This window comes from Oryx dammah, unplaced genomic scaffold (assembly GCF_014754425.2).
Source record: "Oryx dammah isolate SB20612 unplaced genomic scaffold, SCBI_Odam_1.1 HiC_scaffold_27, whole genome shotgun sequence".
Taxonomy (NCBI): domain Eukaryota; kingdom Metazoa; phylum Chordata; class Mammalia; order Artiodactyla; family Bovidae; genus Oryx; species Oryx dammah.
Window position 1 is genome coordinate 30896551 of NW_024070211.1, and position 27891 is coordinate 30924441.

Consider the following 27891-nt stretch of genomic DNA (forward strand, 5'->3'; position numbering starts at 1 on the left):
TGTAGTTTTATGCAGCTACCGTGGTCCTCTGCTTTCTATCATTTATGAAGGCAGCTTGTGTAGATCTGGGAGGAGGTGTGTGTATGTGTTTTAAGTTGACTGACTTGAAACTTCCTTCATGGAAGAAGAAATTTCCTTCTCTTTAACAGTATTTATTGGTCATGCCACTGCTAAGTTGCTTCAGTCACGTGACCCTATAGACTGTAGTCCACCAGCCTCCTGTATCCATGGGATTCTTCAGGCATGAATATTGGAGTGGGCTGCCATCCTCTCCTCCAAGGGATCTTCCCCTATTGATCATATACACAATTTTTAAAAAAAACACCTATGTGCCACAAATAAACCCTATGTACAGCAATAAATAACCCAGGCTGAGGGGTCCCACCCTAGTGCCGCCCCTCCTGGACAATAGCTTAGCAATAAGTCCTGCACACAGCAGAGAGAGGCACCGAAGATAATGTCCTGCCCAGAGGTCAGAGCCCTTGCCCACCCTACACAAGATGCTGGACTTCACCATGCATCACACTCCAACCCCTCCTCACTTAGATCTTTAACAACCCCGTTGGCAGACACACATCCGAACACACACATACACACACACAATGGCTTACTAAATATATGTTGAAAGAAGACACTTAGTTACAGATTTCAGAAACTGTTCATCTCTTTAGCGATGATTACATTCCTGATATGCAAGGATCTAGGTTAAAATTAGGCCAGTTACACAAATTCGTCTGCTAGAGCAGAGAAAACTTGATCCAGGGCTGTTTAGCCATTTAATCAAAGAGTGAAACTATTTTTAAAATAGCTCTGAATGACGCTTTTTCTTTTCTACACTTGGACAGTCAGGCACACGGCCTTGGCATCGAAACGTTCTTGAGATCCAAGCCGGGGTGAGGCCTGGAGCTAAAAAGACCTTCAAGTACTTCCAGTCCTTTCCCTGCTCCTGGAAGGTTTTTAAGGGAAAAAGAAGAAAGAGAAAAAGAAACATCCACGGGTTTTGATAAGCACTCTCTGTGCTTGCATTTGTCTCTTTCTCCTTGGTTGGCCAAAGAGTCTGCTAAAAATATAATGTAGGAAGGGGGGCAGGCCGTGGCTGGGGTGGGGGGGGGGGCTGCGGAGAGAAATAGAAACTAACCCTGTTCAAGTCTGACTGCTCCCCCCACACACCTACCACAACGCTGAAGCTTATCTTCACGGCCCACTTTTGGCACTTGACTGGAGTAAGTTATTTTTTAATTAAAGAGGAAAGTACTCTCATTTCTATTCTTTTGGTGCAGTTCAAAAGTCTCCATGACTGAGAACAGCTCTCCAGTTCTACTTGTGTCTGTGTTGAGATCGTGCCTCCTGGGGATCATGCCTCCTGGCCCACTGTGTGGATACCAGAACCCACCGGATCCCAGAGGTAGACCAACATCCATCTCAGAGACTTCCCGAGGGCTGGCCAGCCAGGAATAGCCAAGGGGCCTGTTCCTCAGCTTCCAGGGTCTGATCAGCCCTGTCCAGGCTGGAGTTTGCCCAGAAGGAGGAGGAGGTGGCGGGGAGAGGACCCAGCAGGGGCAGCCGGTAGCTGGGTGGTTAGCTCACTGGCTTCCTTGGAGTGCTCTCTCTTTTTAGCGCCTTCCTTTCAGCCAAACCCAAAGGTTACTGGAGCAGGCTGGGCCTGCTCAGGCTAGGAGAGCTGAGTCATCCTCGGGACAGGACGGCAGCAGCTATAAATTATCCTGTGTTTAAGGATGGCTTTCTCAAACCCTGGCTTTGGGCTTGGAGTCTTTATTTATATCTCTCGCAGGAATATTTTTCAAACTCATGACTGCACTCTGTATTGCTCTGGGGACACTCCAAGCACCTGGTCTCCTCTATAATGAGCCCTGCAGGCGACAGGCCCCCAGAGGCCCTGGGCCTGGACTCCGTGTCGGCTCACACTCAACGCCCACGCGTACATCCCCTCGCTGCTAGGCCAGGGCCTCATCTCGTGCGTGGAAGTGTGTCCATCTCTGCTAGCCCAGCATCACATGCAGGCACACAGATACATTCAGTGGCATACACACACACGTGCAAGCACACACACTCCAAACACAAACTACTATGAACCCTCTGGTTCTCCCTACATGTTAGAGACAGTCTCTGCTCACAATGAAACATGCACCATGCAAGAATTATTCTGCAGGCTGTAGGACTCTGCAGGTGTGGGACACCCACCCCTCTGACTCAGAGAAGGGCATTTGGCAAGTGACTGACAGATGTGTATTTCCTTAAGCAACTGGGCTCTTTGTTGTGGTGGTGGTTGTAGCTTATGCCTTACTTGGTGCATAAGGAAGTGTCCCACACCAGAGTCTGCCACGCAGTTCGAAGGCTTGAAAACAATTCCTTAGACCAAAGGCTCACACGTCAGAATCCAGGAGCCTGTAGACAGATGTTCCCTCTTGGAGCATCTGCAGGAGCGAGGCAAGCTTTGTTAAGAAGAATTAGGAGAGGGAGCCAGGTTGTCTCTCCTGCTAATAAATCTGAATTCCTTTAATCCCTCTGTAGCTATCACCCCGCCCCCCTCACCTCGAGATGCTTTCACCCTCCCATCCCTAGCCTTTTGTTTTTCTTTCCAGTTCTGTAATTAGAGAATTTTGTGTAGTTTGGTAAATCACTGGTTGTTATTTATTTATTTCCCTTGGTTTATTTACCATTATTTGTTCTTTTCAAAGTCTCTTCAAGATAGAGAGAACCTCATTCTTCCCGTTGGTCTGAGGCACAGAAAAGGCAAAAGATTCGGCCTGGGGCCACAGAGCATGGTGGCTGTGATGGACCCCACCCTATCCCCAGACCCTGCCTGGCAACTTTCGGCTAAGAAGATGAGCCCAGGACACGCATGTCTGTCCTCTGAGCCCTGGGCCCCCCTCGTCTAAATGACAGACCCTCTGCCACCTTTCTGTAAGCAGAACTCCTGGGGCTTTGAGCCTAAATCTTATGAGGTTGTCCTCATCTGTCAGTAGAAGAAATGACTAAGAGACTGAAAGGGGCAATAGTGACCCTATTGTTGATTGAACCACAATGCCAGAAATGTATAAAAATGTCACAATCCTCCATTAGGTGACATAGTAGTTCCCCTAGTCCCTCCCTCTCCCCATTCTGTTTCCCCACCCCTCTTAAGCACCTGCTGTTTGCACATCTTTCATCCTCTTATCTCGCTATCATCTCTAGCTATCTTAAAGCATGGACAGATGCAAGGAATCACTTCTTCACCCCCAGGGCCTCCAGCCGTCTTTGTCCCATCACTTAAACATCACTAGAATTTCCACTTCTTCTGGCCACTTTTGCCAGATGAATGTTGTCGTTCTCTCACTTCACAAAGCACAAACTCTTGCCACATTCAGCTCATATACGTGTTTGGACCTTATCCTTCCAGGTCTGTTCAAAGGTTACCGTTCAGTGGTGTTTTGCCCACAGTTGTGTGTGTTCTGGGTGCCTTCCAGCTGCCCTTCCAGAGCCTCTCTCCCTCCTGCTCCACCCTGCTCTGCGTCTCTGGAGGCTGACCCCAGTGGACCATATCAAGGGGTCTCCATTGTGCTTTTCCTCTGGAGTGGGCCAGAGGGAGGCACTATCTGGAGGTCAAAGAGAATGAAGATAGTGAGAGACCAGCCCCTCCGCTCCCTCCTTGCCGCACTCTCTCTGGTTGACCCAGCTTCTCTGCAGAAGAAGCAACGCAGTCCTCCCTGTAGAGGAGAGGACTGTATTCATTCCCTGGGGCTGCTATAACAAATCACTACAAACTTGGTGGCTTAAAGCAGCAAAAACTTGCCCTCGCACAGTGCTGGAGGTCAGAAGTCTGGAACCACAGTGTCGGCAGGGCACGCTCCCTGGGGACCCTCCGAGGGGGATCTGTGCTCTGCCTCTCAGGCTCCAGCGCTGTCAGGACCCATGTGGCCCCATCACTCATCTCTGCCTCCATGGTCATGTGGCCTCCCCCTTTCCCCTGTCTCCTCCTTTGCTGTCTCTCTTGAACTCTCTCGGCTCTTCCTTTATAAGGACACATCATTGGATTTAGGGCCCACATGGATAATCCAGGATTATCATCTCAAAATCTTTAAATAGATTTGTAAAGACTCTTTTCCCAAATAAAGTAACATCTACAGATTCCAGGGATTAGGGTGTGGATTTATCTTTTGGGGGCCACCACTCACCCCATGACAACTATCCTCTCTGGGTTCTAGCTGTAGTTCTCTCCAGAACTACCTGGAGGGCCCCTTAAAACCCACAGGCCTGGGCCACATCCCCAGAATTCAGTGGGTCTGGGTGAGACTCAAGAATTTATATTTTTGACAAGTTCCCAAGGGAGGCTGAAACTCCTAGTCTGGAGATCATAGTTTGAAAACCACTGGCTTAAACAATAAAGAAAATGTCCTCTTATAAGCAAAATGTCCTTGGAGAGGGTGGTCCAAGGTCAGTTGACACGCTGGCTGGATCAGGTCCTTTAGATCCTGGCTGTACCCTGCTCTGTCTTCCTCAGCATCTCAGCCTCAGTCTTGACTTGGTCCTCACAGCTGCAACCTCATCCAGCAGCTCCAGGCATCCTCTGAAGACCAGTGGGTGGCCTGTAAAAGAGATCACCCTTCTTTAGGATGAGAACTTTTCTCCGAAGTCTTTCAGTTAGTGTCTCTTTATACCACTTTGGCCAGAATTACATCCCACACTGTGTCTAAACCAACCACTGCCAATGGGGACAGAACAACAGTAATTAGGTTATACTAATTTGTTTCTCAAAAGAAGAGTAAACAGCAAAGACATTAATGGGTTCTGCTGACTATGGAGAAGGAGTATATATCTCCTAAAGTTTTGTACCTGTGGGAGCACTTATTGGCTGTGATCTGTTTAGCAAAACTTTTCATCTTCCTTCTTCTGGTGCCAGAACCTAAAGTCCTATATAGAGGGAGGAGGACAAGTCCAAAGGCCCAAAGCCTAGCACCCATGTTCAGACAACACTGGCTTATAACCCAAGTAGGAAAACTCGTAACCCTTCCTTAGGACTGAACTACAATACCCTCTTTCTGCAAAGCTGCTAAGTAGAGACTGCTAGCGATCACATACCTACCAGAGGAAAGCCTCTCGGAAGGGGTCACAACCAGCTAGCAGTTGAAGAAAAGCACAAAGAAGTGGAGATGGGCAAACAATGATGAAGAGGGGTCCTGATTTTGATGCCAAAAACTCCACCTCTGTGCACGAATCAAATCTTAGAGACAGAGTTTTGGATGAAGTGGAAAAGAAGAGCTTTATTCCTTTGCCAGGCAAAGGGGGACACAGCAGACTCCTGCCTTGAAAACTGTGTGTCCCAAGTTGGAAGGATTTGGAGAGGAGTTTTACAGCAATGGTTCAAGCATGGGTTGTTGAAAACATTAGAGTATGTGCAGGGCCTACACTCCTTTAATCTGGTCTCAGTTAATCTCTCAATGAGCTTCTCTAGTTCCTTTAATCTGTATGTGCAGAGCTAAGTCACTTCAGTGTCCAACTCTGTGTGACCCTGCAGACTGTAGCCTGCCAGGTTCCTCTGTCCATGGATTCTCCAGGCAAGAATACTGGAGTGGGTTGCCATGCCTTGCTCCAGGGGATCTTCTCAACCCAAGCATAGAACCTGCATCTCGTTAAGTCCCTTGTATTAGCAGGAGAGTTCTTCACCACTGGCGCCACCTGGGCCTCAGGTGATCTCTCTGGAATGAAGTATGCTGACATCTTCCATTAGTTGGGAGCTTTAATTCTATAAAGAGCTCAAAGATATTGTTATGTATAGTCCTTGAGGTGTAATCAGGACCCTGCCCCAAGGCTGCGCTATTGTTTCTTGGCTGTTCCACCCTTGTCTCTTGCATCCCTTTGAAACTCAGGGAAGGTCAAGGAGGCTGGGTCTATTCCCTACAAACAAGAAACACTGGTTTCAAGAGACAGAAAGGCTTCCATGACAGGATGGTTTCCATACCCATGCCCACAGGGTTCTGCTTGGTTTCAATTTCTGTAGCTCTTCCTTTATTTCTATGTGCACCTCAGGGTCCAGCCCAATTATGGAATAAATGTTTCATTTGTCTAAGCTCATTGGAGCTGCATTTCTGCTCCTTATAACCAAACCTTTCCGCTTTAGACACAGTTGGTGTCACAAATAACAGAGAAGCAGGAGATCTGACATCCATGTGTGAGTGGAGGTAGCCAGGGCTGCCTTGGCTCCCTCTCACATCCTACTCTCAGCCACACCTTCCAGGCTGGAAGCAAACTGAACAGGAGGCCCACCAAAGGCTCCAACTGCCTCCATTATCAGGACCCAAGAAAACACAAGGCCCTGGAAACTTCAAAGGCAAAGCAGAGGCAGAGAAAGGACATATCACGATTAGAGGGCCTCATCCTTCTCTTTGCAGAAGTATTCTTGGCCATGGCAATTGGAGAACCTAAGAAATGAGCCTGTGCCCTCAGAATCCCTGCCTTTTCTACCTGGCGCTAGGGGAGGAGGAGCATGGTGGGGGGCGGGGGGAGGGTAATGGTCCTGCAGCAGTAAGTGAGGCCTGAGGATTTTTCCAAGGGTGGACTTCACCAGAGGATGACCAACCTCAGACAGATTCCTTCTGGGGTTTGTTTGTTTGTTTGTTTGTTCTCAGGAGAAAGGAGCTACCCAAGCATTTGCTGAAACAGAAAGTTGTTTGTTCTTAATGATCATACTTGTCAAGCATGCCAGCAATTCTGCTAAGGCAGTAGAGGTCTGTTCAGACAATGCTTCTGTTCCAAAGACTCATTAGGTGTAATAGTTACAGCAACTGATACTGCTCCTGCCACCCACACTCCATTTATCAACCCACCTACTCTGCCCTGCCCCCCTCCACTCTCCCTCCAACACCTGCCCCCCATGGCTCAGTAATAAAAAATCCACCTGCAATGCAGGAGGCACAGGTTCCATCCCTGGGTTGGGAAGATGTCCTGAAACAGGAAATGGCAATCCACTCTAGTATTCTTGCCTGAAAATTTTCATGGACAGAAGAACCTGGCAGGCTAGACTCCAAAGGGCCACAAAGAGTCAAATTGAGTGACTGAGTGCACACATATACTCTGTCCGCAGCTCTGGGTGAAGCTCTTTACATGCTGCGTGATTCCACCACAAAACAAGAGAAACAAATTTGTTTTCCACTGACAACGGAATGAAAGCAATTTTTATTTATCTTTTTCCTTGCTGACTTCCAGTGACCAATCCCATCAGAAATCACAGTGGGAGAAAGATAGAGAAATAGGGGCAGAGCTCAAGAAGAGACGAGAGATAGGCAAGAAATGCCAGTTTGGCAAAAACACAAGTCAAGGAATCTCCCTTTTTCTAATTACAGGAAGGGCTTGCTGGAGCCTTTCTTGTCTCCAGATGTAAGGGGCAGAGATGATGCTCCCCCCTCACTGGGTTGCTGAGAATCCCTGCAATCAGACCAGTGGTGGTAGCTGGTGAGTCCAGGGATGGATTTTGGCAAGAGGTACAGAACAGAAAAGGAAGCAAAACGGGTGTGTGCTTCTGCTCTTGTTGAAATGCTATTTGCCCTTCAAGGCTTCCTTCTCTGTGAACTCTTCCCCAAACTCCTTCCCACCCCACCCACCGCTATCAGAATGTACTCCTCCTCCTTCTCTGTCCTGCCTAGCAGTTTGTGATAAGAGCTATAATACAGCGTTATCAGTCTTCTGTCCATAATAAGGGTTCATGGATCTAGAGCAGAGGACAAAAATGTCTCTGTCCCTTCCCCCAACCAGAGGTGGAGCCCTTTCCCCCACCCCTTCAATCCAGGCTGGCCTTGTAACTTGCTTTGGTCAGTAGAATGTGGCCAGAAGCAACTTCAAATGTGTCCCAAGCCTGGACCTCCAAAGGCTTTGCCTGCTGCCCCTTGGAAGCCTTCCCCTGCATGTGACCAAGCCCAAGTTAGCCTGGGAGTGGATGAGAAGGCGTATAGAGAAAGGCTGTAGTTGTCCAGGCCATCACTGATCAGCCAGCTGAGCCACCCACCACAGAGCCCAATCCAATTCAGCAGAGCTGCCCAGCAGCTCATTAGACTCAGAAGCAGCACTAAGGAATGGTGTCAGAAACCACTCATGTTGGGCATGCCTTAGCACACAGCACCAGCTAACTGATGTGTACCCCTGGGCCTCACTGGAAAAGGGGGTGCCTCGAGGCTGCACATCTTAGATGTTTCAATATCATCTCTTCACTGGTATATCCCCTGGAGAAGCAAATGGCAAACTGCCCCGGTATTCTTGCCTGGAGAATCCCATGGACAAAGAAGCCTGGTGGGTTACACCATGGGATTGCACAGAGGCAGACACGACTGACTTGACGTAGTATGCACACACCGGTATATTCCTGGGACATTCATTTCTCAACCAGAACTTTCAGGATGGAGCAGCATAGAGTGGAATAAAATAGAGCTAAAATGTTGGTAAAGGGCGGGCAGCCACCCAGCACCCATGTGGGCACTATTACGACTATCTGGCTACCTTCCACTTCCCCGAGGCCAGTGCTTGGGAAAAAGGTTACCTGATCACCACAGCCTTTGTCTATCAATTCACTCGGGGCTGGGTTAATCCCTGCTCAGTTTCTCCCCACCTCCCAAGTCTGGCTGCCCAGATGATGTAACCAGTAACCAATCTTGCAGTTGGAGCAGTCTGTTGGCTGGCTCACTTCCGTGTCCATTAAGGGAAGGCAGACTCTTTAGAAAGAACTGGAAAATATTACCAGCCACCCACTCCACTCGACTGCCCCCTCCCTTGCCCCAGTCTTCACTTCCCAGCCACATACACCCTAATCCCAAGAGATCAGGGCTCAGAGACACTGAAGCCAAAGAAAGAAGAAACTGGAAGTGTAGCCCTGCAGGCCTCATGAGCTGAACCACAAGACTCCTTTGGGCATGAGAACTAGTCCTGGAAGAAATCAACTAGGGGCATCTGGGGAGCCCTGCCAGCCACCTCCTCCTTGTCCCTGGCACCTTTCCCTCCAGAGACTTTGCTGTTCGATGCCGGTGAAATGGGCATGGAGGGGTCAGGGTGTCCACATCTGCACTGCAGAGGGGGCCATGCAGTAGATTCCCATAATTTAACTGAATTGTCAGATTCATTTCCAGGAGAGGCAGTGGGACTCAAGACTGATGACTTGAATGGATTTGGGCAAAAAACCTGGTCTGTTTGCCGAATTCGGGGTTTGGAAAACATTTCAAGACCTATGCTACTTCTCTCTGCATCAAATATAGGTGTAGAGAATTCTACCATTGAAGAGTCACCCCTTCCTGCCTTGGAATCTTCTGCTTTGAATGTTTTCAACAAAAATGACAGTAACATCCCAAACTGACCCCTCAAAAACCATGAGGTCTTCGTCAAGCCTCTTTACCCTTATAGACCTTTTTCTTATCTGAAAAGCGAGATGAGAATGCATCCCTACTTCACAGAGTTGTTGAGTAGAACAAATGAGATGACATCAACAGAAGAAATCACGCTATAGCTCATGAAAAGCTAAGTGGCAACTCTGTACTTCCTGCTTGATTTTGCTTCAAACATGAAACTGCTCTTAAAAAGTAGTGCTGGACAGGACTTCCCTGGTGGCTCAGTGGTAAAGAATCCTCAATGCAGGAGATACAGGTTTAATCCCTGGTCCAGGAAGATCCCACATGGTGCAGGGCAGTTAAGCCCATGTGCCACAACTATTGAGTCTGTGCTCTAGAGCCCCAAAACCACAGCTACTGAGCCCACAGGCCACATCTACTGAAGCCCCCTCCCCCTAGAGCCTGTGCTCCGCAACAAGAGAATCCACCACAATGAGAAGCCTGCACGCAAGTAGAGAGTAGCCCCCACTCACCGCAACTAGAGAAAAGCCTGCACAGCAAAGAAGCCTCGGCATACCCAAAAATAAATAAAAATTTTAAGTAGACATTTTATTTAAAAAAAAAATAGTCCTGGACAAATGTGTGTTGAAGGGAGGATGAATGGTTGGGACTCATTTATTTAACACTCAAGGACTAGCAAAGAAGAGCAGAGTCAATGGCAGCATTTCTACCCTATCACATCTATGGAAAAGGTGGGTTCTTAATCTATTCCTGGGAAGGGAAGGACTGCATTTTCTCAGAAAGTTTTGGCAGCCGCAGCCCAGAGATCAATTGAACAAGAGATGAGCAGTCACAGTTTGGGAAGAAAATGGCTGATATTGGTCACTTGAGTTTCTGCCCAATTCAGGACCAAGCACTGAGCAAGGGCAGACACTGACGTGGGTCTCTCATTCTGTCTGCCTGGCACACCTTCTCCCTGCTTCTAAGAAAGGCACCCTCCTTTCGTCAGGGTGTCTTCCTCCCACCCCATGCCACTGGTATTTTACCAGGAGCTACCAGTGATGAAAATCTGCCTCTCTGATCATAGGTTGGATAGATAACCAAGGTAGGCCAATGTTTTCCTAAGACTTTCTGGACCAGACTTTTGGAAACAAAAAAGGCAGTTCCTGCTTGGGGTAAAGATAGTGGGTGTGAAACCTGAGCAAAAACCAAGATAAGGGCCTGTCCCTCCCTTTTCCCCATTCCCAGTTGTCTCTGAGGCCAGCTGCACTTGGCCTCCCCTTGTTATGTTTACAGGAACCAACAAATCCCCCTTGTAGCCTGGGCTAACTATAGAAATTCTGCCATTTGTGACTATACTACTTACAGCATACTACTCACAATATAACACTGGGTTGGCCAAAAAGTTCATTTGGGTTTTTATGTAACGTCTTAAGGAAAAACCTGAATGAACTTCATGGCCAGCCCAGTACAATTGTAGGTGGTATACTTCAACTTTGTCCCCTCCTTCAAAACCAGGATAACCTCCTGAGAAAGAAGACATTGTAAACAAAATAACTGGAAAGCCATGCAAGATGGCACTAGATTGAGTAGCTTTGAGTTAACTCCTTACGCACCTATGTATTTCTCCCCTTGATAGGCATTTTTCCCCAACTAACCACTGAGAATGTAAAATAGAACCTACACACGAAAATTTCACAGTCAAGAAATGAGGAAGGCAAAACCATAATTTGCACTATTATGGAATTTATACCCAGACCAGGGAAGCATAGAGGAGGGCTAATTCACTCTGAATGTCATAAGCCTGGGACAGGTATCATGAGGCAGGGTTATTACAAAGAGCTTTTGAGAGAGCAGAGATTTGGAAGTTACCAATAATGTGGATGGGACAAAAGAGACAGAAATCCTAGGAGACTGCAAAGGTAGCCAAAAAGAGCAGAAACCATAGTAGAAGTAGGTCACGTGGACCCTGAAAGTGTGAGGTTGTTCAGGGTCCTAGACAGCTCAAGGAACCGGATGTCTTCCCTCTATAGCCTACCCTGACTTCAGCATCTATACTCAGAAGTTTCGCCAATAAGTGAACCTAGCTCCTCCCCTTCTGCTGCTATTCTTCCTTCCACTGTTGACCACTATCTCACTCAGACTCTGAGCATCTCACCCTTTTTCTCCTGGATTCTGCTTACTCAAATTTCAGCTCTCCCATATGGCAGAGCTACTCCTGCCATATACTGACACACTCTCTGTGCTCTAGCATCTGTTCAGTTCAGTTCAGTCGCTCAGTAATGTCCAACTCTTTGCAACCCCATGGACTGTAGCATGCCAGGCCTCCCTGTCCATCATCAACTCCCAGAACTTGCTCAAAATCATGTCCATTAAGTCGGTGATGCCATCCAACCATCTCATCCTGTCATCCCCTTCTCTTCCTGCCCTCAATCTTTCCCAGCATCAGGGTCTTTTCAGTGAGTTAGTTCTTCCCATTAGGTGGCCAAAGTATTGGAGCTTCAACTTCAGCATCAGTTCCTCCAATGAATATTCATGACTGATTTCCTTTAGGATGGACTGGTTGGATCTCCTTGTAGTCCAAGGGACTCTCAAGAGTCTTCTTCAACATTTCAAAAGCATCAGTTCTTTAGTGCTCAGTCTTCTTAATGGTCCAGCTCTCACATCCCTACATAACTACTGGAAAAACCATAGCTTTGACTAGATGGACCTTTGTCAGCAAAGTAATGTCTCTGCTTTTAATATGCTGTCTAGGTTGGTCATAGCTTTTCTTCCAAGGAGCAAGCATCTTTTAATTTCATGGCTGAAATCAACATCTGCAGTAATTTTGGAGCCCAAGAAAATAGTCTGTCACTATTTCCACTGTTTCCCCATCTATTTGCAATGAAGTGATGGGACTGGATGCCATGATCTTCATTTTTTGAATGTTGAGTTTTAAGCCAACTTTTTCACTCTCATCTTTCACTTTCATTAAGAGGCTCTTTAGTTCCTCTTTGCTTTCTGCCATAAGGGTGATGTCATCTGCATATCTGAGGTTATTGATATTTTTCCTGGCAATCTTGATTCCAGCTTGTGCTTCCTCCAGCCGAACATTTTGCATGATGTACTCTGCATATAAGTTAAATAAGGAGGGTGATAATATACAGCCTTGATGTAGGACTCCAATAAATAGTCCCTAGTATCTGCTAGGGAAGAACAAAGAAAGCTAATATAGAAGAGAATAAAACTCTCTACCAGGGATCAGCAAACGATAGCCCATAGCCAAATCTGGCTGGCCATTTGCTTTTGTAAATAAAGTTTTATTAACACACAGTCAGAATCATTTATTTACATATGATTTGTGCCTGCTTTTATACAACAGTGGAGTTGAATAGCTGCAGCAGAGACCACATGACCTGCAAACCTCTACTGTTTACCATCTAGATCTTTCTAAAAAAACTTTACTGACAGCTGCCCTACATCAGACTGCTTTCTCTGAACTTTAGCTGCAGACACCCCAATATCAAATTTTACACTAATGTTTAAACATAATATCTCAAAAAATATATCAGCATTTGAGACATGGAAACTTCCTAGGCTCCTTTTTTTTTTTTAACTTTTTATTTTGTATTGGAGTATAGCTGATTAACAAGCTTCCCAGACGGCTCTAATGATAAAGAACTTGCCTGCCAAAGCAGAAGACATAAGAGATGTGAATTTGATCCCTGCACCTGGAAGATCTCCTGGAGGAGGGCAGGACAACCCACTCCAGTATTCTTGCCTGGACAGAGGATCCTGGTTGGCTACAGTCCAGGGGGGTCACAAAGAGTCAGACACGACTGAAGCGACTTAGCACGCACGCAAGCATAGCTGATTAATAATGTTGTGATAGTTTCAGGTGGACAGCAAAGGGACTCAGCTATACACAAAGCTGTAACCATTCTGGAACCCTCTGGAACCCCCTTGTCAGATAGGACTAGGTAGACAGTGTGGTCTCTCAACTGGCTTGTGCCATAGAGATTAATTATATATGGAACATGGAAGCAACCTAGATGTCTATCAGCAGATGAATGGATAAGAAAGCTGTGGTACATATACACAATGGATTATTACTCAGCCATTAAAAAGAATACATTTGAATCAGTTCTAATGAGGTGGATGAAACTGGAGCCTATTATACAGAGTGAAGTAAGCCAGAAAGAAAAACACCAATACAGTATACTAACACATATATATGGAATTTAGAAAGATGGTAACAATAACCCTGTATGCGAGACAGCAAAAGAGACACAGATGTATAGAACAGACTTTTGGACTCTGTGGGAGAGGGAGAGGGTGGGATGATTTTGGAGAATGGCATTGAAACATGTATAATATCATGTAAGAAATGAATCGCCAGTCTATGTTCGATACAGGATACAGGATGCTTGGGGCTGGTGCACTGGGATGACCCAGAGAGATGGTATGGGGAGGGAGGTGGGAGGGGGGTTCAGGATTGGGAACTCATGTACACCTGTGGTGGATTCATGTTGATGTATGGCAAAATCAATACAGTATTGTAAAGTAAAATAAAATAAAATTTAAAAAAAAAGAAAAACAAAAAATATATATATAAAGAAAAATAGATTTTCTCTTAGAATCTTTTTTTCCCTTACTACTTTTTAAGAAAATTCTTTAAGAACTCTCAATTTTGCAGTCCCTATCAAGCTACCAGCAGTATTTTTCACAGAGCTAGAACAAATAATTTCACAATTTGTATGGAAATACAAAAAACCTCGAATAGCCAAAGCAATCTTGAGAAAGAAGAATGGAACTGGAGGAATCAACTTGCCTGACTTCAGGCTCTACTACAAAGCCACAGTCATCAAGACAGTATGGTACTGGCACTAAGACAGAAATATAGATCAATGGAACAAAATAGAAAGCCCAGAGATAAATCCACACACATATGGACACCTTATCTTCGACAAAGGAGGCAAGAATATACAATGGATTAAAGACAATCTCTTTAACAAGTGGTGCTGGGAAAACTGGTCAACCACTTGTAAAAGAATGAAATAGATCACTTTCTAACACCATACACAAAAATAAACTAAAAATGGATTAAAGATCTAAACATAAGACCAGAAACTATAAAACTCCTAGAGGAGAACATAGGCAAAACACTCTCCGACATAAATCACAGCAGGATCCTCTATGATCCACCTCCCAGAATACTGGAAATAAAAGCAAAAATAAACAAATGGGATCTAATTAAAATTAAAACCTTCTGCACAACAAAGGAAATTATAAGCAAGGTGAAAAGACAGCCTTCTGAATGGGAAAAAATAATAGCAAATGAAGCAACTGACAACTAATCTCAAAAATATACAGGCAACTTATGCAGCTCAAGTCCAGAAAAATAAGTGACCCAATCAAAAAATGGGCCAAAGAACTAAATAGACATTTCTCCAAAGAAGACATACGGATAGCTAACAAACAAATGAAAAGATGCTCAACATCACTCACTATCAGAGAAATGCAAATCAAAACCACAATGAGGTACCATTTCACACCAGTCAGAATGGCTGCAATCCAAAAGTCTACAAGCAATAAATGCTGGAGAGGGTGTGGAGAAAAGGGAACCCTCTTACACTGTTGGTGGGAATGCAAACTAGTACAGCCACTATGGAAAACAGTGTGGAGATTCCTTTAAAAATTGCAAACAGAACTGCCTTATGACCCAGCAATCCCACTGCTGGGCATACACACCGAGGAAACCAGAATTGAAAGAGACACATGTACCCCAATGTTCATCGCAGCACTGTTTATAATAGCCAGGACATGGAAACAACCTAGATGTCCATCAGCAGATGAATGGATAAGAAAGCAGTGGTACATATACACAATGGAGTATTACTCAGCCATTAAAAAGAATATATTTGAATCAGTTCTAATGAGGTGGATGAAACTGAAGCCTATTATACAGAGTGAAGTAAGCCAGAAAGAAAAACACTAATACAGTATACTAACACATATATATGGAATTTAGAAAGATGGTAATGATAATCCTCTATGCGAGACAGCAAAAGAGACACAGATGTATAGAACAGACTTTTGGACTCCGTGGGAGAGGGAGAGGGTGGGATGATTTTGGAGAATGGCATTGAAACATGTATAATATCAGGTAAGAAATGAATCACCAGTCTATGTTCGATACAGGATACAGGATGCTTGGGGCTGGTGCATTGGGATGACCCAGAGAGATGATATGGGGTGGGAGGTGGGAGGGGGATTCAGGATTGGGAACTCATGTACACGTGTGGCTGATTCATGTCAATGTATGGCAAAACCAATACAGTATTGTAAAGCAAAATAAAGTAAAAATTTAAAAAAAGAACTCTCAATTTAGGACAGAAAACAGTTATATCTGTCATGCACTATTCTTCAGAACTTAGAAGGGTTCTAGTGCCATCTGCCACCCCTGAGTCCTGTGAGGATTGTGTCCCAGACCATTCCAAACTAGCGAAGCTGATCCTATTTTTAAAGCTCTCCCCCAAAGAGCATTCCACAGCCTCCCTCCTCTTGCCCCATTCCGGCCTTTAAACCCATCCTCCCCCTCAGCCACCCCCATCGCCTTCCTGAGCACCTGTTGCTACAACAAAGAGAAGCTCAGAGTGGAACCTTCTGTGCTTGTCCAGGTGATAAACTGAGGCCATCAGAGATGATCATACCATTTGTTGGATTAGCTCCTTTCGATCACCAGGCAAAGCTCTGGGGTGGGAGAGGCATTTAGAGAGCTACATGTATATAACAAGGTGATTATGTTTAAAACCAGATCTTGCAGTAGGTGAAGTCCACCAACAGCTGACATGAGGCAACTTCAATGACTGAGGTGCAGCAGGCAGGATCGGATTTGCGTGGCTCTGCAACTCTCCTGTGGGGCAGATCTGGGGACCACCCTACCCCAGGGCTTCCCCTGGGAGCTTTGTCAAGTCAGCTCAGGCCATGAGCAGCTCAGGCTGCTCCTCTCAGACTCCAAGAAGTCAGATTTAGAGTGACGACACAAAGACCCAAAGATTTAAGGGCTGTGCACACAGCCAGTGTGAATGTTCAAAGGCTGGGTCTTGGCTCAGAGTTTCTATTTGCTTCGTTTGATTATTCTAGAGCAGGGGCAGCAAACTTTTTCTGTAAAGACTAAACTGTAAATATGCTGGGCTTTGCAGGCCATACACTGTTGCGGAGGCTCACCTCTGCTCTAGTAACGCGAAAGCAGCCACAGACATCAACCAACAGGTGTGGTCATACCCTGATATGACTTCATTTATTGACATGGAAATTTGAATTTCATATCATTTTCACGTCAGGAAATATTATTCTTTTAATTTCCCCCCCCAACCATTTAAAGATATAAAAGTCTTTCTCAGCCTATGGGCTATACAAACACAGGAGACAGGATAGTTTTGGCCTATGGGCCATGGTCTGTAGACTCCTTCTTTAGAGGATCCTGCTCAAAAGAGAAAGAATTAAAGAGGAGACGATCTCATTTAGCTCTACCAAGAGTCCAAGTAACTTGTCTATACACAGCACTCTAGGGGCTTCCCCAGGGGCTCAGTGGTAAAGAATTCACCTGTGATGCAGAAAACACAGGAGATTCAGGTGTGATCCTTGGGTTGGGAAGATCCTCTGGAGGAGGGCATAACAACCCACTCCTGTATTCTTGCCTGGAGAATCCCATGGACAGAGGAGCCTGGCAGGCTACAGTCCATAGGATCACAAAGAGTCGGACACGACTGAAGTGACTGAGCACGCAGGAAGGCACATAAGCACTCTAATGTTAACAGAATGTATATTGATCTCATCCAACACCCAGTTCAACACTGAATTAGGTATTATTATGTTGATGTCATGGGGGATTCTCTGATGGCTCAGACAGGAAAGAATCTGCCTGCAGTGTGAGAGACCTGGATTCGATCCCTGAGTCAGTAAGATCCTCTGGAGAAGGAACTGGCAACCCACTGCTATATTCTTGCCTGGTGAATCCCACGGACAGAGGAGCCTGGCGGGCTACAGTCTAGGAGGTCGCAAAAGTGTCGGACATGACTTAGTGACTAAACAACAATGGATTGAATTGTATCCCTGCTCCAAAAAGAAACAAGTTTTGTCCTAACCCCCAGTACTCAGAATGGGACCTTATTTGAAAATATGACCTTCACAGAGGTAATCAAGTCAAAACGAGTCGTTAGGGTGGGCCCTGATCTAGAATGACTGGTGTTCTCTATCAGAAGGGGAAATCTGGACACAGAGACAGACATGTATGGAGGGAAGATGGTGTGAGGTCAAGGGAGAAGGCAGCCATGTGTTTAGACTGAGTTATTCATTCCAATCCCAAAGAAAGATAATACCAAAAAATGCTCAACCTACCACACAGTTGCACTCATCTCACATCCTAGTAAAGTAATGCTCAAAATTCTCCAAGCCAGGCTTCAGCAATACGGGAACCATGAACTTCCAGATGTTCAAGCTGGTTTTAGAAAAGGCAGAAGAACCAGAGATCAAATTGCCAACATCCTCTGGATCATTGAAAAAGCAAAAGAATTCCAGGAAAACATCTATTTCTACTTTATTAACTATGCCAAAGCCTTTGACTGTGTGGATCACAATAAACTGTAGAAAATTCTGAAAGAGATAGGAATACCAGACCACCTGACCTGCCTCTTGAGAAACCTATATGCAAGTCAGGAAGCAACAGTTAGAACTGGATGTGGAACAAAGACTGGTTCCAAATAGGAAAAGGAGTACGTCAAGGCTGTATATTGTCACCCTGCTTATTTAACTTATATGCAGAGTACATCATGAGAAACGCTGGACTGGAAGAAGCACAAGCTGGAATCAAGATTGCCAGGAGAAATATCAATAACCTCAGATATGCAGATGACACCACCCTTACGGCAGAAAGCGAAGAGCTAAAGAGCCTCTTGATGAAAGTGAAAGAGGAGAGTGAAAAAGTTGGCTTAAAGCTCAATATTCAGAACACTAAGCTCATGGCATCCGGTCCCATCACTTCATGGGAAATAGACGGGGAAACAGTGGAAATAGTGTCAGACTTTATTTTTCTGGGCTCCAAAATCACTGCAGATGGTGATTGCAGCCGTGAAATTAAAAGATGCTTGCTCCTTGGAAGGAAAGTTATGACCAACCTAGATAGCATGTTAAAAAGCAGAGACACTACTTTGTCAACAAAGGTCCATCTAATCAAAGCTATGGTTTTTCCAGTGGTCATGCATGGATGTGAGAGTTGGACTGTGAAGAAAGCTGAGCGCTGAACAATTGATGCTTTTGAACTGTGGTGTTGGAGAATATTCTTGAGAGTCCCTTGGACTGCAAGGAGATCCAACAAGTCCATCCCAAAGGAGATCAGTTTTGGGTGTTCATTGGAGGGCCTGATGTTGAAGCTGAAACTCCAATACTTTGGCCACCTGATGCAAAGAGCTGACTCATTTGAAAAGACCCTGATGCTAGGAAGGATTGAGGGCAGGAGGAGAAGGGGACGACAGAGGATGAGATGGTTGGATGGCATCACCGACTCAATGGACATGGGTTTGGGTGGACTCTGGGAGTTGGTGATGGACAGGGAGGCCTGGTGTGCTGTGGTTCATGGGGTCGCAAAGAGTTGGACACGACTGAGCGACTGAACTGAACTGAACTGATCCATCTACAAGTCAAGGGACACCAAGATTGCTGGCAAACACCAAAATCTAGAAGAGACAAGGACTGATTCTCTTCTAGAGCCATCAGAGAGGGCATGAGCCTGCCAGTACCTTGATTTCAGACCTCTGGCCTCCAGGTGGTGAGACAAACTTCCCTATTGTCCCACCCAGTTTCTGGTTCTTGGCCCTAAGAAATGAATAGAGGCAACCTCTGTACCTCATGTGACACTCTCCCTGCGGCGCTGAACTTTCATTTACATGCATGTCTCCTCTTCTAGGTTGTTAGCTTATCTCTGAATCCCAGGTCTAGGCTTTGCTGGCTGATGATTGAGAGTTGCTCCTTGAACTGAATTAAGGTTCGTATGTCCTGGATGCTTAGTCTGTGCCACGGTGACTATGTGTGTAACTGCCTTCTCCGTCTGGTGATACTATGTCAACAGGAGGCCACAGACGAGCCTTTTACATTTTTTTCTGGTTCTATATCTTGTGAATTAAAACCTCAAATGGGAAAGGCTCAGCGGTCAACCCATTGGGTCTGGCCCCTCCCGAGTCTATCTGCTCCCATCTCCTTGTCCTCTCAAACTGGGCTGGCTGCTCCCCAGCCACATGGAGCTTTCAACCTCCCCAACTGGTCTCACCACCAACAATTCCCTTTCCCCTTAGATCAGCCAAGGAAAAGTTAGAAAAGACAAAAGTAACTTTCACCAAGAGAAAAAGAAGTTAAAGGAAAAGAAAATAACATACCAAAGCATAGACGCAGGCAGATCACATGGCCCAGAATTCTATCATCACATGACATAAGACAACACACAGAGCACTCAGCTCCTAGTTCCCAGGCTCACCTGTGACCCAGGTAAGACATTAAACCAAGTTGCTCATCCTTCTAGATCACGAGAAAGTCAAGCTCTCTACTGCCAAGCTTGGTGCGATTCTTGGACTCTTTCAGAACGAGCCATCCCCTCTGGCTTCACCTCTCCTTGCAGAGCACTCTGCACTGCCTTGGTGACCTCTCGGAGCCTTGCCTGGTCTCTGCTTTGCTGAGCATGAAGGGCACCCTTGCCTCAGTCTGGCTGCAGATAGTCTCTGCCTTTCATGGCTCAGCAATGCCAGCCTCCCTCCTCATCACCCTCCTGCCCTACCAGGCCTTCAACAGATGCTTGTCACATATTCACCAAGGAATGCCAACATCAGTGCTACCTTCACATGGTCCATCTTCTTCCTAAATAAAAGAAGTGACCTCATTTAATTATTCAATAAATATTTATTATGGGTTGAATTGTAACACCCCCCCCCCCCGCAAAGATGTTAAAGTCCTAACTTCCAGTACCTATGAATGTGACCTTATTTGGAGAAGGGTCTTTGTTGATGATCAAGTTAAAATGAGGTCATTAAGATGGGCCCTAATCCTAACCCAGTATAACTGGTGTCCTTATAAAAAGGGGAAATTTGGACACAGACACATATAAAGAAACGGTAATGTCAAAACAAGAAGGATGCCATCTACAAGCCAAGCAACTCCTGAGGCTACCGGAAGCTAGGAGAGAGGCTTGAACAGATTCTCTGTCACAGCTCACAGAAGGAACCCAACCTGCAAATACCTTGATTTCAAAATTCTAGCCTCTAGTTCTGGGGGATAATACAGTTTTGCTGTGTAAGCCATCCAATTTGTGGTCTTTTTTTGTTATACCAACTATAAGCCGCATGCCTTCATTCATGCCTTCATGGGGCTCACATTCTAGAAGAGAAGAACAGACAATAAAACAAATGAGCAATGTGTATAAAATATTGAATAATAATAAGTGCGATGGAGAAAAATAAAGCTGAGAAGGAACTTGGGGGTGGCAGGAAGGCCACTCCAAAGTGTTTTGAATAAAGAGGTGAAGGATGATGTGAAAGAGATGTCCACGAACATTGTGTTCCAAGCTGAGGAAACAGGGCATGTATTGTCTTTTGTATGCCATAGTGCCCAGCAGCAGGCCAGGCAGGATTAGGGGTAACTGGGGAAGCTATCGTGGCAAGAGGGTCATTTGGCCTTTGCCTCCCAGGCCTTTACTTCACAGGATTCCCTGGTGGCTCAGAGGATAAAGCATCTGCCTACAATGCAGGAGACCCAGGTTCGATCCCTGGGTTGGGAAGATCCCCTGGAGAAGGAAATGGCAACCCACTCCAGTATTCTTGCCTGGAGAATCCCATGGACAGAGGATCCTGGTGGGCTACAGTCCACGGGGTCACAAAGAGTCGGACACGACTGAGTGACCTCACTTTCTTTCACTTTTCTTTCGCAGGCTTAAGAGCCTCAAATATAGATGTTAACCTCACCTCTCAATAAGATTATGCAAAGTCATGGAGACTGGCTAAAAGAACTGAACGAAGATTATTCACTAAGAATAATTTTTTTAATAAATCTGCAATTATCTTGTGAATATCATGAGTGAGTCTAAAATAAATAAGACACAACCCCTGGCCTGGAGAGATGGGTGCTAGTTAGAGGAGGGGAGTATGTAAACATTTGAGGTAAAACATTTCAAAATAGTATTGTAAATGCCATGATGAGAGTATAGGAGACATCTTTGGAGGGATTTTTAACATTAATTTTTTTTAATTATTAGGGAAACTTAAGGCAAAACCTTATATGGATGAGAGGTTTTCAGCTATAATTTGACATTAGTTACTTGGCAGGAATGGATTTAAAACATTCATTCACCTGAAAATAATATAACATTGTAAATCAACTATATTTCAATAAAATTAAAAATTAAAAGGAGACACTGGGAGTGGACAGGAAGGAAGAGTTTGGAGTGGGTGGGTACAGTCCCTCTATTTATTCAGACCAGAGCAGAAAATAAGAAGCTAAGATTCCATGGTCTTAAAAATAAAATAAAAAACTAATTAATCTCTACTAGGTTTATGCCTCTCTAGCTGACAAGGTCTTCTCTAACCATGACCCTGTGGGGTTGCCATCTTAAAATATAAGTAGAGAATCCTTAGACAAAGAGTGATAGCTAAAGTCCCAAAGGCATTGCCTTCCACCACATTCTAGCTCCTTCTCCAGCATTTTCCAGCTCCTTCCTCTTGTTCTCTCATGAAAGTAGGTCTCCTTGAACTTATCCAGCCTTCTTGACCTGACTGTCTGTGCTTTCTCCCCAAAGCGTGGTCCCCCCTTTTACTGATGAAGTTTTCAACCACTCCCATCATCTGCTTTCTGTTCCTCACCACCCTCTCTACTCTTACTTACCCTACTACTTCCTTCTGTCTCCAGTCCCTGGGAAAACTCTACACCAAACCATTTAGCTTGGTACAAAAAGTGAGAGTGTTAGTCCTTTAGTCATGTCTGACTCTTTTCAATCCCATGGACTATAGACCACCAGGCTCCTCTGTTCATAGAATTCTCCAGGTAAGAATACTGGAGTGGGTATTCCCATTCCCTTCTCCTAGGGATCTTCCCAACCTAGGAACTGGGAAGCCCATCTGTCAGGAGGATTCTTTACCCTATGGGCTTTCGTCCAGTGCTGGATCTTCTTGCCCTGGCTGCTGTATGTGGCATCATGGACCACCCCTTCCTCCTGAGATGTTTTTCCCTTTTGACTTTCCAGATGACTCCCTACCCCTGTTCTGTCTCAGACCATTCTCATTGTCTACTTCTTTGGCTTCCTTCCTCCTCTTTCTTTGAAAATTTAACCCATGCTTATGGTTTCATCTCTCAGTTTTTTATCAATAGCTTCAAAATCTATAGCTCCATTCCTTACCTGTTCAGACAAATCAACTACCTATCCATATCTCTGTTATTTCATATTACTACTGCCTCAGATTCAACATCTCTCAACCTGAACACAATTTCTTACCCTCTAAATTATTCCTCAGATATGCAGATGACACCACCCTTATGGCAGAAAATGAAGAGGAACTAAAAAGCCTCTTGATGAAAGTGAAAGAGGAGAGTGAAAAAGTTGGCTTAAAGCTCAACATTCAGAAAATGAAGATCATGGCATCTGATCCCATCACTTCATGGCAAATAGATGGGGAAACAGTGGAAACAGTGTCAGACTTTCTTTTTGGGGGCTCCAAAATCACTGCAGATGGTGATTGCAGCCATGAAATTAAAATACGCTTGCTCCTTGGAAGGAAAGTTATGACCAACCTACACAGCATATTAAAAAGTAGAGACATTACTTTGCCAACAGAGGTCCGTCTAGTCAAGGCTTTGGTTTTTCCAGTAGCCATGTACGGATGTGAGAGTTGGACTGTGAAGAAAGCTGAGCACCAAAGAATTGATGCTTTTGAACTGTGGTGTTGGAGAAGACTCTTGAGAGTCCCTTGGACTGCAAGGAGATCCAACCAGTCCATTCTAAAGGAGATCAGTCCTGGGTGTTCTTTGGAAGGACTGATGCTAAAGCTGAAACTCCAGTACTTTGGCCACCTTATGTGAAGAGTTGACTCATTGGAAAAGACTCTGATGCTGGGAGGGATTGTGGGCAGGAAGAGAAGGGGATGACAGAGGATGAGATGGCTGGATGGCATCACTGACTCAATGGACGTGAGTCTGAGTGAACTCCGGGGGTTGGTGATGGACAGGGAGGCCTGGCGTGCTGTGATTCATGGGGTCACAAAGAGTCAGACACGACTGAGCGACTGAACTGAACTGAACTGAAATTATTCCCTGTTCTGACTTCTTAATGCTCATTCGTGGTAGCATCATCCTTGTTCTCATCCTGACCTGAAACTATATAGAAACATTTGACCCTTCACTTCTCCTAAATTCCCCATGTACAGCTGCCTGATTCTTTCTTTAAAAATTTCTCTCTTGGACTTCCCTGGTGGTCCAGTGGTTAAGAATCTGCCTGCCAATACAGGGACATGGGTTCCGTCCCTGCTCTGGGCAGATTCCACTTGCCATGGAGCAACTCAATCCTTGCACCGCAACTTCTGACACCCGTACTCAAGAGCCATACTCCACAACAAGAGAAGCCACTGAGAAGAGAAGCCCATGGGCCACAACTCAAGGGTAGCACCCACTCACCGCAACTGGAGAAAGCCCGCCCACAGCCCCGAAGACCCAGGGCAACCAAAAGTAAGAATAAGGAAACACATAAATAAATAAAATTTTAAAAAATGAAATAAAATTTCTCTCTCAGTAGAACAGATGGCTATTTATTCTCTTTGCCACTGTCCTCTCTCATCAGGGCTATACGAATAGTCATCACATACACCTTCTCCCATCTGTCATGGGACCTTCACACAGAGAACCCACTTCCTTACGACTCTGCTTGCTCTTCTTCTATAATCCTTCACTTGTGAGCCCTAACATCGCTTCCTTAAGGGAAACTTTCTTGCCCTCTCTGACTGTATAAAATCCACACTCTGTTATATGAGCTCATAGCCCCCTGTTTCCCTCCAGGATTACACTGTCAAATTTTTAAATTTTTGGTATGATGGTTTGATTAATGTCTGTCTGCACCACAAGACTGTCAGCTCTAGGAGGTTGGAATGATGTCAATTTTTACTTGTCATTCTATCCCTAGTCTCTAGTATGATACCTAAGACATAACAGACACTCTACAAATATTTGTTCTGAATGAATGGCTTTTCCCATGTCACTCTTTAGAGTAGATTTGTATTTTGAAAAAATGAGCCCAACAAGATGTTTGGTCCCATATACTGCTCCTCCATCAAGATATAGACCCTACTTTCCCTCCCCTAGTAATTTGTCAAGAGTTTGCCACTGTCTTGATGAACAGAATCTGTAGAGAGACCCTGCCTAACTTTTGAAGCTGCATTAGAAAAGGCATTACAGCTTCCTGCCTCTCTTGGGATGGTAATCCTTGGAACCCATGTTAAAAGAGAGCCCAGCCTCCAGGAGCAGCCATGAGTACATGTCCTGGCAGACAGACGTGGCCAAGAACACAGCCGATAGTCAGCATCAATCGCAGACATACCAGTAAACAAGCCTTCAGATGATTCCAGCCCCAGTCATCAAGTCACCACCAATTTTCAGTCTAGTAAAGCCTCAGTCATCAGGAAGCAAAGACAGATGATTCCTGCTATGCCCAGTCCAAATCTTTGACACATCTGACTCTGAGAACATAACAAATGGTTGTTTTATCCACTGTTTGGACATAATTAATTCTACTGTGATAGACAGCTAAACCACTCCTTATCCCAATTGCAGTGCCTCCCATTGCCTCTAGGATACACTGTGAAACCCTAGGTTTGGCCTTCAACACCCTCAACAAGCTGCTTCCAACCTCTTAGCCTCCATTTATTGCCCTCTGGAAGAAACTTCTGCTCCTAACAAATTGGTTTACTCACCACTTCACCAACATCCTCTATTCTTTCTTTGGTCCCTTGGACCTCACTGTTGCCTGACTAGAATGGCCTCACCAAGCAGCCCAACCAAATTGTCTTCACTCCTCAAGGTTCAGCTGTTGACAATTCCTCCCCACAGCCTCTAAGAACATGCCAGGTAAACAAGGCACTTACTTCCTTTTGAATTGAGAGTTTTCTTTATCCAGCTCCATCATTTTCTAAAGAGAAAATCAAGATCCATGGTCTTAACGATTTTTTTAATGATCTGTGCATTTACTTACATGGAAAACTATATAAAGAATTTAAAACTTAAATCCATTTATTCATATATTTAACAAATATCCTTCCCTGAAAACTGTAAGATTGAAAACCTCATGTTTAGTCACTAAGTTGTGCCAGGTCTTTGTGACCCCATAAACTGCAGCATGCCAGGCTTCCCTGTCCTTTGCCATCTCCCAGAGTTTGCTCAAATTCATGTTCATTGAGTCGGTGATGCCATCCAACCATCTCATCCTCTGTCATCCCCTTCTCCTCCTGCCCTCAATCTTTTCCAGTATAAGGGTCTTTTCCAGCAAGTGGGCTCTTCACATCAGGTGGCTAAAGTATTGGAGCTTCACCTTCAGCATCAGTCCTTCCAGTGAATATTTAGAGTTGATTTCCTTTAGGACTGACTGGTTTGATCTCCTCGCTGTCCAAGGGACTCTCAAGACTCTTTTCCAGCACCACAATTTGAAAGCATCAATTCTTTGGGTTCAGCCTTCTTTATTATCCCCATTTTATAGATGAGGGAATTGAGAACTGGAAAAGTTGAATAAATTACCTATAGTCATACACCTAATATCTGGTGTGACTGGGATTCAAACCTGGATCTTCTAAGCCAGATCTTAATCACTACTTCAGTTGGTAATAAAATATGTATTGTCTTACATTATGTTTTCATATTTCATGTTTTCCTTTTATAAATCAATTCTTCATTGAAAAAGTAATACATGCAGTTGTTGTTTCAGTTCAGTTCACTTCAGTAGCTCAGTCGTGTCCGACTCTTTGCAATCCCATGAATCACAGCACGCCAGGCCTCCCTGTCCATCACCAACACCCGGAGTTCACTCATACTCATGTCCATCGAGTCGGTGAGGCCATCCAACCATCTCATCCTCTGTCGTCCCCTTCTCCTCCTGTCCTCAATCCCTCCCAGCATCAGGGTCTTTTCAAATGAGTCAACTCTTCGCATAAGGTAGCCAAAGTACTGGCGTTGCAGCTTTAGCATCAGTCCTTCCAAAGAACACCCAGGACTGATCTCCTTTAGAATGGACTGGTTCGATCTCCTTGCAGTCCAAGGGACTCTCAAGAGTCTTTTCCAACACCACAGTTCAAAAGCATCAATTCTTCGGTGCTCAGCTTTCTTCACAGTCCAACTCTCACATCCATACATGACCACAGGAAAAACCATAGCCTTGACCAGACGGACATTTGTTGACAAAGTAATGTCTCTGCTTTTGAATATGCTGTGTAGGTTGGTCATAACTTTCCTTCCAAGGAGTAAGCGTATTTTAATTTCATGGCTGCAATCACCATCTGCAGTGATTTTGGAGCCCAAAAAAATAAAGTCTGACGCTGATTCCACTGTTTCCCCATCTATTTGCCATGAAGTGATGGGATCAGATGCCATGATCTTCGTTTTCTGAATGTTGAGCTTTAAGCCAACTTTTTCACTCTCCTCTTTCACTTTCATCAAGAGGCTTTTTAGTTCCTCTTCACTTTCTGCCATAAGGGTGGTGTCATCTGCATATCTGAGGTTATTGAGATTTCTCCTGGCAATCTTGATTCCAGCCTGTGTTTCTTCCAGTCCAGCGTTTCTCATGATGTACTCTGCATAGAAGTTAAATAAGCAGGGTGACAATATACAGCCTTGACGTACTCCTTTTCCTATTTGGAACCAGTCTGTTGTTCCATGTCCAGTTCTAACTGTTGCTTCCTGACCTGCATATAGGTTTCTCAAGAGGCAGGTCAGGTAGTCTGGTATTCCCATCTCTTTCAGAATTTTCCACAATTTATTGTGATCCACACAGTCAAAGCCTTTGACTGTATTGTTGTTTAGAACTAAATTGAGTCCGACTCTTTGCAACCCCATGGACTGCAGCTCATCAGGCTCCTTTGTCCATGGGATTTCTAAGGCAAGAAGACTGGAGTAAGTTGCCATTTCCTTCTCCAGGGGATCTTCCCAACTCAGGGATTGAACCCATGTCTCCTGCTTCGGCAGGTGGATTCTTTACCACTAAGATACCTGGGAAGCCCAATACATGCAGATGATAATGAAAGTGAAAGCTGAAAGTGTTAGTCTCTCAGTCATGTCAGACTCTTTGCAACCCCATGGACTGTAGCCCACCAGGCTCCTCTGTCCATGGAATTCTCCAGGCAAGAATACTAGAGTGGATTGCCATTCCCTTCTCCAGAAAATCTTCCCAACCGATGGTAGAACCTAGGTCTCTTGCATTGCAGGCAGATTCTTTACTGTCTGAGCCAGCAGGGAAGCAGATGATAAAAATATATATATATATATCAAATAGCTCAGAAAGATATGCAATATAAGAGTATATCTCTCTTCAAATTCAGGC

The 27891-nt window shown here is 45.0% G+C and overlaps 1 long non-coding RNA gene and 1 other non-coding gene across 2 annotated transcripts; one reads left to right on the forward strand and one right to left on the reverse strand.

The window, feature by feature from the left end:
* Nucleotides 1-4288: 4288 nt before the first annotated feature.
* LOC120854939 lies at nt 4289-20248 on the reverse strand. The gene is made up of 2 exons (XR_005719107.1): nt 19816-20248; nt 4289-4586 (listed from the first exon to the last, which is right to left on the reverse strand). It is a non-coding gene; the product is annotated as an uncharacterized LOC120854939 (long non-coding RNA).
* Nucleotides 20249-21036: 788 nt separating this feature from the next.
* On the forward strand, nt 21037-21108 carry TRNAC-ACA. The gene has a single exon. It is a non-coding gene; the product is annotated as a tRNA-Cys (tRNA).
* The last annotated feature ends 6783 nt before the right edge of the window (nt 21109-27891 follow it).